The sequence below is a fragment of the Heterodontus francisci genome, chromosome 30 (assembly GCF_036365525.1).
Source record: "Heterodontus francisci isolate sHetFra1 chromosome 30, sHetFra1.hap1, whole genome shotgun sequence".
Classification (NCBI taxonomy): domain Eukaryota; kingdom Metazoa; phylum Chordata; class Chondrichthyes; order Heterodontiformes; family Heterodontidae; genus Heterodontus; species Heterodontus francisci.
This window is the reverse complement of record NC_090400.1, coordinates 11,950,154-11,964,084: the sequence shown is the minus strand read 5'-3', so window position 1 is coordinate 11,964,084 and position 13,931 is coordinate 11,950,154.

Here is a 13,931-nt window from a genome sequence, read left to right as displayed (position 1 = left end):
TGGAGGATAGCTAATGTTGTGCCATTATTTAAGAAGGGCAGCAGGAATAAACCAGGGAACTACAAGCCGTTGAGCCTTACATCAGTGGTGGGACAGTTATTGGAAGGGATTCTGAGAGACAGGATTTATATGCATCTGGAAAGGCACGGTCTGATTAGGGATAGTCAGCATGGCTTTGTGCGTGGGAAATCATGTCTTACAAATTTGATTGAATTTTTCGAGGAGGTGACCAAGAGGATTGACGAGGCCAGGGCGATGGACGTTGTCTACATGGACTTTAGCAAGGCCTTTGACAAGGTCCCGCATGGTAGGCTGGTCCAGAAGGTTCGAACACATGGGATCCAGGGTGAGCTAGCAAATTGGACACAAAATTGGCCTGGTGATAGGGTCAGAGGGTGGTAGTGGAGGGTTATTTTTCAGATTGGAGGCCGGTGACCTGTGGTGTGCCGTAGGGATCGATGCTGGGCCCTCTGTGTTTGTCATATATATTAATGACTAGGATGTGAATGTAAGGGGCATGATTAGTAAGTTTGCAGATGACACCAAAATTGGTGGTATAGTGGACAGTGAAGAAGGTTGTCTAAGGTTACAACAGGATATAGATCAACTGGGAAAGTGGGCAAGGGATTGGAAAATGGAATTTAACGCAGACAAGAGTGAAGTGATGCATTTTGGGAAGTTAAACCAGGGCAGGACATATCCAGTGAATGGCAGGGCCCTGGGGAGTGTTGTTGAGCAGAAACACCTTGGGGTGCAAGTACATAGTTCCCTGAAAGTGGCAACACAGGCAGACAGGGTGGTGAAGAAGGCGTATGGCATGCTTGCTTTCATCGGCCGAGGCATTGAGTACGAGTTGGGACGTCATCTTACATTTGTACATAACGTTGGTTCGGCCGCATTTGGATTACTGTGTGCAGTTCTGGTCACCGCACTACAGGCAAGATGTGATTAAGCTAGAGAGGGTGCAGAAAAGATTCACAAGGATGTTGCCTGGTTTAGAGGGCTTGAGTTATAAAGAGAGATTGGATAGGCTGGGTCTGTTTTCCCTGGAGCAAAGGAGGCTGAGAGGGGACATGGTAGAGGTATATAAAATTATGAGAGGCATTGGTAGGGTATTTGCCAGAGTCTCTTTCCCATGGTAGGGGTGACGAAAACTAGAGGGCATAGATTTAAGGTGAGAGGGAGGAGGTTTAAAGGGGATCAAAGGGATAAATTTTTCACACAAAGAATAGTGGGTATCTGGAATGAGCTGCCTGAGCAGGTGGTGGAGGCAGGTACAGTAGCGACATTTAAGAGGCATCTGGACAGGTACTTGAATGAGCAAGGCATAGAGGGATATGGAATTAATGTAGGCAGGTGGGATTAGTATGGATAGGCATTCTGGTCAGCATGGACGCGGTGGGCCAAAATGCCCGTTTCTATGCTGTATAACTCTATGACACTCTTCTGAACTCCAGCAAATATAATCTTAATCGACCCAATCTCTCTTCATATGTCAGTCCCGCCATCCCAGGAATCAGTCTGGTAAACCTTTGCTGCACTCCCTCTGTAGCAAGAACATCCTTCCTCAGATAAGGAGACCAAAACTGCACACAATATTCCAGGTGTGGCCTCACCAAGGCCCTGTATCATTGCAGCAAGACATCCCTACTCCTATACTCAAATCCTCAAACTATGAAGGCCAACATACCATTTGCTTTTTTTACCGCCTGTTGGACCTGCATGCTTACCTTCAGCGACTGGTGTACAAAAACACCCAGGTCTCGTTGCATATTCCCCTCTCTCAGTTTATAGCCATTCAGTTGATTATCTTCCTTCCTGCTTTTGCTACCAAAGTGGATAACCTCACATTTATCCACATTATACTGCATCTGCCATGCATTTGCCCACTCACTCAACTTGTCCAAATCACCTTGAAGCCTCTCTGCATCCTCCTCACAACTCACCCTCCCACCCAGTTTTGTGTCATCTGCAAATTTGGAGATATTACATTTAATTCCCTCATCTAAATCATTAATATATATTGTGAACAGCTGGGGTCCTAGCACCAATCCCTGCGGTACCCCACCAGTCACTGCCTGCCATTCGGAAAAAGACCCATTTATCCCTACTCTTTGTTTCCTGTCTGCCAACCAATTTTTTATCCATCGCAATAACACTACCCCAATCCCATGCGCTTTAATTTTACACACTAATCTCTTATGCGGGACTTTGTTGAAAGCCTTCTGAAAGTCCAAATAAACCACATCCACTGGCTCCTCCTCATCAACTCTACTAATTACATCCGCAAAGAATTCTAGTAGATTTGTCAAGCATGATTTCCCTTCGTAAATCCATGATGACCCTGCCCGATTCTACCACTGTTCTCCAAGTGCTCTGCTATAAAATCTTTGATAATGGACTCTAGAATTCTCCCCACTACCGACATCAGGCTGACTGGTCTATAATTCCCTGTTTTCTCTCTAACTCCCTTTTTAAATAGTGGGGTTACATTAGCTACCCTCCAGTCTGTAGGAACTGTTCCAGAGTCTATAGAATTTTGGAAGATGACCACTATTTCTGGGGCCACTTCCTTAAGTACTCTGGGATGCAGACCATCAGGCCCTGGGGATTTATCAGCCTCCAATCCCATCAATTTCCCCAATACCATTTCTCTACTAATACTGATTTCCTTCAGTTCTTCTCTCTCACTAAGCTCTGTGTTCCCCAACATTTCTGGTATGATATTTGTGTCCTCCTTTGTGAAGACAGAACCAAAGTATGCATTTAGTTGGTCAGCCATTTTTTTGTTCCCCTGTTTCTGTCTGTAAGGTACCTACATTTGTCTTCACTAATCTTTTTCTCGTCACATACCTATAGAAGCTTTTACAGTCAGTTTTTATGTTCCTCACAAGCTTGCTCTCGTACTCTATTTTCCCCTTCTTAATCAATCCCTTGGTCCTGCTTTGCTGAATTATAAACTGCTCCCAATCCTCAGGTCTGCTGTATTTTTGGCAAATTTATATGCCTCTTTCTTGGATCTAATGCCATCTATAATTTCCCTTCTAACCATGGTTTGGCTCCCTTTCCCATTTTACTTTTGTGCCAGGCAGGAATAAACAATTGTTGCAGTTCATCCATGCGCTTTTGAATGTTTGTCATTGCCTTTCCACCGTCATCCCTTTAAGTAACGTTTCCCAATCCATCATAGCCAACTCGCGCCTCATACCTTCGTAGTTTCCTTTACTAAGATTCAGGACCCTAGTCTCAGAATCAACTATCTCACTCTCCATCTTGGTGAAGAATTCTATTATATTATGGTCGCTCATCCCCAAGGGGTTTCGCACAACTAGATTGTCAATTATTCCTCTCTCATTACACAATACTCAGTCTAGGATGGTCTGTTCTCTAGTTGGTTCCACAACGTATTGGTCCAGAAAACCATCCCGTATACTCTCCAAGAATTCCTCCTCTATGGTATTGTGACTAATTTGATTTGCCCAATCTATATACAGATTAAAGTCACCCATAATTACAGATGTTACTTTATCGCATGAGTCTCTAATTTCCTGTTTAATGCCATTCCCAACATCACCACGACAGTTTGGGGGTCTATATCCAGCCCCCACTAACGTTTTTTGCCCCTTAGTGTTTCTCAGCTCTACCCATACAGATTCCACATCGTCAGAGCTAATATCTTTCCTCACTATTGCGTTAATTTCCTCTTTAACCAGCAATGCAACTCCACCACCTTTTGCTTTTTGTCTGTCCTTCCTAAATACTGAACACCCCTGGATGTTCATTTCCCATCCCTGGTCACTTTGCAGCCATGTCTCCGTAGTCCCGACTATATCATATCCGTTTACATCTATTTGCGCTATTAATTCATCCACTTTATTGTGAATCCTCCGTGCGTTAAGGCACAAAGCCGTAAGGCTTGTCTTTTTAACATTACTTGGCCCCTTCCCACTATTTTTCACTGTGGCCCTGTTTGATTCTGGCCCTTGATTTTTCTGCCTATGACTTTTCTTATTCCCCTTACTGTCTTACTTAGAATTTACTTAGAACTACTTAGAATTTAAAGCTCCATAACAGGCCGTTCGGCCCAACAGGTCTATGTCAGTGTTTATTCTCCAAATGAGCCTCCTCCTACCACTCTTCATCTAACCCTTTCAGCATATCCTTCTACTGTTTTCTCCCTCATGTACTTATCTAGCTTCCCTTTAAATGCATCAATGCAATTCTCTTCAATTACTCTATATGGTAGCAAGTTCCCCATTCTCATCACTCTCTAGTTAAAGAGGTTCCTCCTGACTTTTTTATATTAATGGCACCTAGTTTTGAACTCACTCGTCCAGTGCGACAACCAGCCATACTGCCCAGAAAGATTCCAGGTTCAACTCAGTTTGTGATGACTTTGAGAAAAGAAATTTCTCTTAAATGGCTGACTCCTTATCCTCAGATTATAACCCTGATTTCTAGACTCATTAGCCAGCTGCAACACCCTCTCAGCATCTACCCTGTCAAGCCCTATAAGAATTTTATATGTTTGAATGCAAACACCTGTCATTCTTCTAAAGTCCAGAGAATATAAGGCCATTCTACTCAATGTCTCCTCTCTCATCCTAGGAATCAATCTCGTGACACTCCCCTCTAATGTAAGTATGTCCTTCCTTAGCTAAGGAGACCAAAATTACACACAGTACTCCAGGTGTGGTCTCACCAAAGCCCTAAATAATTGCAGTAAGACTTCTTCATTCTTAAACACTAACCTGATTGCAGTAAAGGCTAACCTAACATTTGCCTTTCTAACTACTGGCTGTACCTACATGTTAACTTTCTGTGATTTGTTTATTTTATTTATTTAGAGATACAGCACTGAAACAGGCCCTTCGGCCCACCGAGTCTGTGTTGACCAAGAACCACCCATTTATACTAACCCTACAGTAATCCCATATTCCCTACCACCTACCTACGCGAGGGGCAATTTACAACGGCCAATTTACCTATCACCTGCAAGTCTTTGGCTGTGGGAGGAAACCGGAGCACCCGGCGAAAACCCACGCAGTCACAGGGAGAATTTGCAAACTCCGCACAGGTAGTACTGGAGTTTGGCATTCTTCCATCTGAAAGATGATGGACACACAGTAAACAATCCATTTAGGTAGGGTGGTTTCTCTTGGTGCATCTTTGCTGATGAAGACCAATCCTTGACAGGCAGGCTCTGCCACAAGTGCTGCACATGAAGCTGCCAAGTGACGCTGTGAGTTGTTGTATTTGACGTTGGCGTCTGTTGCCAAGCTGCTGTAGCAACTGGTCATCGTGGTAGTGAACACCAGTTCACAGGATGTGTCGCCATTTCTCTCTTTCGCCAGTTAGTGACTCCCAGGTGTGATAGTCGACATTTAGGGCCTCCACATCACACTTGCAATCATCCTTGAAGCAGAGCTTTGGGCACCCCACTGGTTGTCCGGCCCCGGCGACATCACCATACAGAAGGTCCTTGAGCATACGACCATCTCCCATCCTGCGGACGTGTCCAATCCACCAAAACTGCCTCTGTTTGATTAGTGCCAACACACTTGGGAGCTCTGCCTTTGCGAGGACATTCGCATTAGTGATTTTGTCTTGCCAGGATAGACCTATAATGCACTGCAGACAGCAAAGATGGGAATTACTGAGCTTCTTTTCCTGGTAGCTGTAAGTCACCCATGTTTCACAGCCATACAGCAAGGTTCTGAGAACACAGGCCTTATAAACGATCAGCTTAGTCCTAAAGGTCAGCTTGGTGTTATCCCACGCCCGTTTTGCAAATTAGCCAAGGTGGCAGCTGCTTTCCCTATGAGTGTACCAAGCTCTGCATCAAGGGACAGATTGTCTTTCACCGTGGACCCAAGATAGCAGAATTTGCTAACTACTTCCAGTGGGGTGTTATTTAGTGTGATCAGGGGCAGAGTTGCAACACCTTGTCCCATCACTATGGTTTTCTTGATGCTTATTATCAAGGAGAACAAGTTACAGGAATGGGAGAGACAGTCCATGAGTCTTTGTAGCTGAGTTTCTGTGTGAGCAACTAGCGCAGCATCATCAGCGTAGAGGAGTTCTCTGATCAGGATGTGATGTGTTTTTGTTTCGCTTTCAGCCTTGTTAGATTGCAGAGCTTGCCATCTGACCTAGTGTGCAAATAGGCTCCTTCCATATCTGGAGGGAAGGCGGTCAGGATCATGGAGAGGAAGATGCCAAACAGAGTGGGGGCTAGGACCCAACGCTGTTTCACTCCATTCTTCACTCCGAAACTGTCAAAAGTGGAGCAATCAAACTGTACAGGGCCATGCATGTTACCATGCAAGGAGCAGATGAGCCTGAGGTGGACAGCCAATTTTTCCCAAAACCTTGTACAGCCCTGCTCTGCCGATGGTGTCGAATGACTTAGTGGGATTTGTGTAAAAGGACCCCTAAATCCCTCTGTAGAGCAACATGTACTGGTCTCTCACTTTTTAAAAATTACTCTGCTTTTCCATTCTTCCTAACACCATGGCTATTTTCACACTTGCCAACATTATAAGCCATCTACCATCTTCTTGCCCAATCACTTAACCTGTTCATATTATCAAGGAAGTGTTTTTTGTTGTTGTTTAAAAACTAAAGGGGGGTCTCTGTGCCTTTAAGACTGAGAGTTGTTTGTCCCTCTGCGAACAATGTGTGTGAGTTGCAAGTCTGTTTCCTAGGCAACAGAAAGAAAGAGAGGTCACATGCTGTACTGTATCAGTTTGACTGTGTGTAAAGACTGGCTAGAACCAGTTTGATCTGGCAGAGCAGCGAAGCGTGCTCTCCTTGAAGGAATAATTTGTCTCTCTCACAGCAGAAAATCTACTTTGGCCTACAGGCTGTGTGTCACCTAAAAAGGAAAACACCCCTGGAAAGGAATCTTTGCATTGTTGGAGGTAACAAGTTCCTTTTTACTTCCGGTCTCTAAGAAGTCTCTGCTTCAGGAGTGACTTTCAGTTGTCAACTGTGTTTCTGGGAGTTCTGGACTTCTCAGTAAAGTTCCTACTGATAGACTGCTAATTCAAAATCTAAACAGGCCGGTTGTTATACTCCTTGTTGAAAGATCTGTGTGACGCCTACTGCAGCTGAAGAGCCTTGAACACCAATCCATTACAGACCATTCAACAACTTGCCTGGAGACTTCAAGTGGCATTTGACTATTCGACTCTGCGACACCTCACTGATCCGGGAAAGTAACCAACCAGGACTTACAACCCAGTTGTTTTATTATTCCTAAGAAACAGCTCCAATATAAAACATCATTTTCAAAACCGGTTAACCTTTGGTTTTTGAATGTATGTGTGTGTATGAGAGTTAGGAATAAGAAGTTCTAAAGTCTTTTCAGACATAGATGTATTTCAGTATTAAGATTTAGTTTATTAATTAATAGTTAATTTGTTGTTGTTTAAAGATACCTGCATTGGTGCGCTTTATTCTGGGGGTTAATAAAGTGTTTAATTTGGCTAATTTCCCAGAGGTGAGAAACTTTAATAATATGCTGTGACCTCTGGGGTAATGGGACTGAATTGACAGTGCATTACTCCTGCCTTGGTTGTAACCATATCCCTTTGCAGCCTCTTTGCTTCCTCCTCATTGCTTACTTTCCCACTTAGCTTTTTATCATAAGGAAACATAGACACATTATACTCGGTCCCCTCAATTAAGTTAATGTTATAGATTGTAAATAGTTGATGCCCAAGCAATAATTCTTGTGGAACTCCGCGAGCTACATCCTGCCATCCTGAAAGTGACCCATTTATTCTTACTTTCTATTTTCTGTCTGTTAACCAATCCCCAAAATCCATGCTAATATATTAGCCCCAATCCCATGAGCCCTAACCTTGTGTAATCGCCACTTGTGTGGGACCTTTACGAATACCTATATTTATTTCCCTTTTGAAAAATTTAAATTAAAAGTAAAGTATTTTAAGTGCTTTTAACTTCCTGGTTTGCTGTGTAAATACTTCAATTTGATTGGTTGCCTACCTGCTGGCTGGCATCACTGCTGCTGCATACCAAGACATCCTCTTGATTTGGGATCTGATTTAAACAGCCATGTGGAAGGGGAAATTCCCACCAGAGATCTTTTGTGGGCTGCATTCTTTGAGGTCAGCAGGAATCACCCTTGTTTCGCCGCTGACTGCAAAATCTGGGCCATTCACAGTGTCATTGTGAAGTTAAATCGCTTCATATTGACATTGTAGTTGCAGTATAAATACGCTCTTAGCCCATTAAGGCTTTAAAAAAGAAAGGTCTGTGACACTGCTTTAAGAACAAATTCTGTGATTTACTTTAGTTCAACCAAATGTTTTTCAATGTCTTAAGAGAGAAGGATCTGAACATGTGGCGTTTTGTGTTCCGTTCTCCCCCTCCCAGACGCGTAAAACCTGCCACAAAAAAAGCTTCTGGAAAGATTAAAGTGTGTTTATTCAATTTAAATACAATGTTCTTTTACTGTGTTAGGCTCAATATTAATCAAAAATACCTTTAAAAACAGATTAAACTTCTCTAGATTTGGGATTGCTAACTCCTCTCTTCCTCCCCTCTCTAGTATGGATTGAAAGGTTTTTAAATCAGTGTTCATTCATTAACACTGAAAAATCTAAAATACTGCCTGCAATAATTGATCACTAATTTATTTTTCTCATAAACTTTAAATCTGGTGTGCAGAATAAAAAGTAATCCAGTAAAATGGTATTCAACTCAAACAGAATTCAAGGTGCCATCCTCTCTCCACTCTACTACCTTTACTTTAATACCTGTTCCTTTGATTTCTACAGTGTGAGGTTGATCATAAGATCATAAGAAGTAGGAGCAGGAGTAGGCCGTCCGGCCCCTCGAGCCTGCTCCGCCATTCAATAAGATCATGGCTGATCTTTTCGTGGACTCAGATCCACTTACCCGCGTTCTCACCGTATCCCTTAATTCCTTTATTATTCAAAAAGATATCTACCTTAGCTTTAAAAACGTTTACTGAAGAAGCGTCAACTACTTCACTGGGCAAGGAATTCCATAGATTAACAACCCTCTGGGTGAAGAAGTTCCTTCTTAATTCAGTCCTAAATCTGCTCCCTCTAATTTTGAGGCTATGCCCTCTTGTCCTAGCTTCACCTGCCAGTGGAAACATACTCTCCACTTGTATCTTATCTATTCCCTTCATGATTTTATATGTTTCTATAAGATCCCCCCTCATTCTTCTGAATTCCAATGAATATAATCCCAATCTACTCAGTCTCTCCTCATAAGCCAACCCCCTCAACTCCAGAATCAACCTAGTGAACCTCCTCTGCACCCTCTCCGGTGACAGTACATCCTTTCTCAAGTAAGGAGACCAAAACTGCACACAGTACTCCAGGTGCGGCCTCACCAGTACCTTATACAGCTGCAACATAACCTCTCTGCTTTTAAACTCAATCCCTTTAGCAATGAAGGACAAAATTCCATTTGCCTTCCTAATTACTTGCTGTACCTGCAGACCAACCTTCTGCGATTCATGCACAAGGACACCCAGGTTCCTCTGCATAGCAGCATGCTGCAACTTTTTACCATTCAAATAATAATCCTTTTTACTGTTACTCCTACCGAAATGAATGACTTCACATTTATTAACATTGTATTCCATCTGCCAGACCTTTGCCCACTCACTCAATGTATCTATGTTCCTCTGCAAAGTTTCACAGTCATCTGCACACTTTGCTCTGCCACTCATCTTAGTGTCATCTGCAAACTTTGACACACTATAAGTGGTCCCCAACTCCAAATCATCTATATAAATTGTAAATAATTGCGGACCCAACACCGATCCCTGAGGCACACCACTGGTGACTGAATGCCAACCAGAATAGCACTCATTTATCCCCACTCTCTGCTTCCTGCCAGTCAACCAATCCTCTATCCATGCTAATACTTTACCCCTAACGCCATGCATCCTTATTTTATACAGCAGCCTCTTGTGCGGCACCTTGTCGAAGGCTTTTTGGAAATCTAGGTACACCACATCCACTGGGTCCCCATTGTCCACCTTGCTCGTAATGTCATCATAGAATTCCAAAAGATTTGTCAAGCATGACCTGCCCTTCATGAACCCATGCTGCGTCTGCCCAATGAGACAATTTCTATTGAGATGCCCTGCTATTTCTTCCTTGATAATAGACTCAAGCATCTTCCCCACTACAGAGGTTAAGCTAACCGGTCTATAATTCCCCATCCTTTGTCTACCTCCCTTTTTAAACAGTGGCATCACATCTGCTGTTTTCCAATCTGCTGGGACTACCCCAGAATCCAGTGAATTATGGAAAATTATCGCCAGTGCACCTGCTATCTCTCCCGCCATCTCTTTTAGTACCCTGGGATGCATTCCATCAGGGCCAGGAGACTTATCAATCCTTAGCTCCATTAGCTTGCCCAACACTCCCTCCTCCGTAATAATGATTGTTTCCAGGTCCTCACCTACGTTCGTCTCTTTGTCAATTACTGGCATGTTATTAATGTCCTCCACTGTGAAGACCGATACAAAATACCTGTTCAATGCCTCGGCCATTTCATCATATCCCATAACTAAATTCCCCTTCTCATCCTCTAAAGGACCAACGTTTACTTTAGCCACTCTTTTTTGTTTTATATATTTATAGAAACTTTAGCTATCTGTCTTTATATTCTGTGCTAGTTTTTTCTCATGTTCTATCTTACTTTTTATAGCCCTTTTTGTGGCTCTCTGTTGACCTTTAAAGTTTTCCCAATCTTCTAGTTTCATGCTGTTTTTGGCCACTTTGTATGCCTTCTCTTTCAATTTGATAGTCTCCCTTATTTCCTTAGACACCCATGGCAGATTACCCCTTTTCTTCCAGTCCTTCCTTTTCACTGGAATATACTTTTGCTGAGCACTTTGAAAAATTGCTTTGAAAGTCCTCCACTGCTCGTCAACTGTCCCACCATAAAATCTTTGTTTCCAGTCTACTCTAGCCAAGTCCTCCCTCATTCTATTGTAGTCCCCCTTGTTCAAGCGCAGGACCCTGGTATTGGATTTTATCTTCACACTCTCCATCTGTATTCTAAATTCAACCATACTGTGATCACTCCTTCCAAGAGGATCCCTAACTATGAGGTCATTAATTATTCCTGTCTCATTACACAGGACTAGATCTAGGAAAGCTCGCTCCCTCGTCGGTTCCATTACATACTGTTCAAGAAAACTATCACGGATACACTCAACGAACTCCTCCTCAAGGCTACCCTGACTGAGCTGGTTCGACCAATCTATATGTAGATTAAAATCCCCCATGATAATTGCCGTACCATTTTTACAGGCATTAGTTATTTCTTTGTTTATTGCCCGCCCCAATGTGATGTTATTATTTGGTGACCTATAGACTACGCCTATCAATGACTTTTTCTTCTTCGAGTTTCTAATTTCCACCCAAATGGATTCAACCTCATTCTCCATAGAACCTATATCATCTCTCAGCACCGCCCTGATGTCGTCCTTGAATATCAGAGCTACACCACCTCCCTTACCTTCCTGTCTGTCCTTCCGAATAGTCTGGTACCCCTGGATATTTAACACCCAGTCGTGACCAACCTGTAACCATGTCTCCGTAATGGCTACCAAATCATATTCATTCGCGATGATTTATGCCATTAACTCATCAACCTTATTACGAATGCTACGAGCATTCAGGTAAAGTGCCTTTATGCTAGCTTTCTTACCCTCATGATTTCCAACATCTCTAATAACTTCTGAGTTATCCTTCCTTTCTGATTCTTCATAGTCTGCCTTGAACTTAAACCCTCCTGCACACATGTTAACCTGCTGCTTACCATTTTATTTACCATCATACTCCCTGTCGTTTTCCCTTTCCCTTCCCCCCGAGTCACTGGTTTAAAGTCCCAGAGACCACCCTATTTATCCGTTTCGCGAGAACACTGGTTCCAGATCGGTTCAGGTGGAGACCGTCCCATCGGTACAGATCCCCCCGGTTCCAAAACTGATGCCAATGCCCCATGAAATGGAACCCCTCTTTCCCACACCACTCCCTTAGCCACGTGTTTACTTCCCTAATATTCTTATCCCTAAGCCAATTTGCACGTGGCTCGGGCAGTAATCCGGAGATTATGACCCTCGAGGACCTGTTCCTTAATTTCGCTCCTAGTGCTTTATAATCCCCAAACAGGTCCTCCATCCTAGCCTTGCCTATGTTGTTAGTCCCAACGTGGACCACAACAACTGGATCCTCCCCCTCCCGCTCCAATATCCTTTCAAGCCGGTCAGAGATGTCCTGCACCCTGGCACCGGGCAAGCAACACACCATGCGGGACTCCCGATCCGGCTTGCAAAGGATACTATCTATCCCCCTAATTATAGAATCCCCTATAACTACCACTTGTCTTTTTGCTGCCCCCTCTTGAATGGCCTTCTGCACCATGGTGCCATGGTCAGTTGGCTCATCCTCCCCGCAGCCCTTTTCCTCATCCACACAGGGAGCAAGTATCTCGTTCCTGTTGGGTAAGGTCCAAGGCTGAGGCTCCTCCACTCCTGTACTCAGGATCCCCTACCTGCCTCACTTGCAATCACACCCTGTTGTCCCTGATCACTAACTGAATTTGAATTACTTAATCTACCAGGTGTGACTGCCTCCTGAAACAAAACATCCAGGTAACTCTTCCCCTCCCGGATGTGCCGCAGTGTTTGAAGCTCAGATTCCAGATCATCAACTCTGAGCCGGAGTTCTTCCAGCAACCAACACTTGCTGCAGACGTGGTCCCTGCCGTTCACAATGGGATCAGCCAGCTCCCACATCATACAGCTACAGCACATCACCTGCCCAGCCATCTCGACTTAGTTAATTACTTTATTAATTTATATAAATTTATGAGCTAAATACTTTGATACTTCTCTGCTGTGGTCTTTTGCAAATAACCAATTAATAGATAAGTCAAAAAAGTAAAAGAAAGTAAATTTTTACCAATCACACGATACAAAATAAATAAAATAAAAAGCTTACCTTATCAAGCTTACCTTGATAATTAAGGGCTCCCACTTGCACCTCTAATTTGCTCCAATTTTTACTTTTTTTTTAAATTGCTGCTTTCAAATACTATCAAAGCACCATTAAAGCACTGAGTTTGATGCAACAGTATAATAAGCACCAAAAAGCAAAGCTGTAGGCACAAATTCACTTCCACTCATGAATTTTGTGAGAACAACAGACCCAATTAAAAAAAAATAACGGTGCACTCTGCAGCAGATGGCTTTATTAAAATTGAAATACATTTTAGAAAAAGGTTTGATGAAAAAAATCTGTTTAGTGTGTATTTTTGATTCAGCATTTCTTATATAAATCTACACTGCTGCCACCAACCATCACACATTTTTGTAACCCACAATGTTGAGAAATTCAGGCTGCGCATTCAAAGCAACCACTGTGAATGCTGCTGTACAGATCTGTTCAGTTACTTGGCCCCAAGAAGCTATCTATCAGCTGAGCAGGTTGAAGGACCCAGCTGGTTTCATTCTTTTGGGGAACCTAAGCAGTTAAAGGGGAAAAAAATATATTCTTCTTACATTTAGTACACTTAAATTAAATATTAATTTTACTATCTATGTCATATTTTTGACAATAGAAAACCCATACATTTATGTTCTGGAATAGAAAAATCCTAACTAAAGACATCAATATTTTCTGTGAAAACCCCATCTATAGTCCGGAATTTTACAGTGGGCGGGTGGGAGCCGGGCTATAGATGGGGTTCACCCAGCCTGGGGATCCGTCCCGTATTTTATGGATCTGAAGGCTTTAATTGACCCAAGGTGGGACTTCCACCCACTTGAGGGTGGAGGTCCCGCCTCAGTGAGCTGCTGGTCAATCAGCGGGCCGGCAGCTCTCAGTCTCAGCAGCGCCACCTGG